This window comes from Micromesistius poutassou (genome assembly GCF_964030765.1).
Source record: "Micromesistius poutassou genome assembly, chromosome: 4".
NCBI classification, from domain to species: domain Eukaryota; kingdom Metazoa; phylum Chordata; class Actinopteri; order Gadiformes; family Gadidae; genus Micromesistius; species Micromesistius poutassou.
The window spans coordinates 7,153-8,732 of NC_140274.1; the positions used below are offsets into that span (position 1 = coordinate 7,153).

General features: G+C 47.9%; 1 long non-coding RNA gene across 1 annotated transcript; it reads right to left on the reverse strand.

The window, feature by feature from the left end:
* Nucleotides 1-612: 612 nt before the first annotated feature.
* Nucleotides 613-1,228, reverse strand: LOC311341682. The gene is made up of 3 exons (XR_014633353.1): nucleotides 1,127-1,228; nucleotides 968-1,041; nucleotides 613-811 (listed from the first exon to the last, which is right to left on the reverse strand). It is a non-coding gene; the product is annotated as an uncharacterized lncRNA (long non-coding RNA).
* Nucleotides 1,229-1,580: the final 352 nt, after the last annotated feature.

Consider the following 1,580-nt stretch of genomic DNA (forward strand, 5'->3'; position numbering starts at 1 on the left):
GACTCTACCCCAGGAAATAGCCCTCTAAAGGCCAACACAGGTCCGGAATCACACAAGGTCCAGAGGTCGTGGTTTCAAAAAGAATAAAATTTTATTTAACAATTATTAAAATAACAAAACTAAGAGTAATGCAGGGTGAGAACAAGGGCACCCAGATGGGACCACCACACTGGCAAACTAAACCAGAAGACACCAATCAGGGCTGGGCTTACCACGGCGGCAGGAAACTCAAAAGGGGATAAATGCAAACTAAAACCACCAGTGCACTGCAACAAAACTGTGTCAAACACCACCACCAGGGAAGGGCTGCCGCTCGCTGGGACCCAGCACCTATGGTACAAAACAAGAAAACACAAATTACAATCAGGCACAGTGTGGAGACATCTGGGACCTCTCAGTTAAAAGAAAGGGAAATCAATTACAATTATTGACAAAAAAGAAATATCAAAACCAAATAATACAAATTTATGTATAAACAACTTAACAAAAGAACGAAATCCTAATTTAACCCAATGAATGGCTGAACAGAAACAAATCAAAAGTCAAACAAAAGAATATATTATTAAAAATGTATATTGCTGCGTGAGGAGCAGCAATTACATAAAACACAACCAAGACAGGCGAGCCACTCGTTTGGAATTGTGTCCACACTGGACCGAAGCTGCGGCCACGTATAGCGACCCGAGCCAGTACGAGCTTCTCCGTCTGATTATTCTCGAACCAGGACAGCTTCGCGAACCAGGACAGCTTCGCGAACCAGGACAGCTTCGCGAACCAGGACAGGAGTGGACCTCGTCGTGGTGGCCAATGACTGGAACACACCAGGACGCCAAATGGATCAGTGCAGCACTAGTGGGAGAGTGGGAGACGCTGGTTACCGCGTCCCGCTGTACAGCGAGAAAGAGAGAGAGCGTCACAACTAGTGCAGAGAGGAAACTGCAGCAGCAGACAATTACGAGCAGCCTACCTCCGAGCTCTACTGCACCCAAGCACGCGCCCACCGAACTGCTCGCCCCCTCCGGTTCACCGTCACTCCAAGTACTGTACAACGGAGCGGGAGGATGAAACCCCAGGGCCCGATAAAACGAACACAACCTGGCAGTTGCAGTTGACACGGGATGCCTACCTTAATATTGCGACGCGGAGACATGGGCATGCACGCCGACCGACAGACTCACTGCAGTGTGGAGTCAAGAGGGAGAGTAGTGCCCAACACACCTGCTTTAAATCACGCACGCAGCGCCGCCCCCCAATTAACCTGTGCACGGCTGGCAGAGCATCATGCAGTGACCAGGAGGGAGATGGCTCACACGGTCACACGTGCAAAGTGCTTTTCAGAGCGAGAGAATCACTTTTTGACCAAAAAGGTGTTTTTGACCCTGACACGTGAATTGTGCTCAAAACAACTGCTCTTCACTTCCAAATGGTGCGCAATGGCATAAATAACCCTATTTAAGCTCAGTTACACGTTTGCATTGAAAGTGACTGAGTTATTCACTTTTCCAGTTTTTATGCGTGCAAAATGCTTTTCAGAGCGAGAAAAGCATGTTTTGACCCACAATGTGTTTTTGACCCTAACA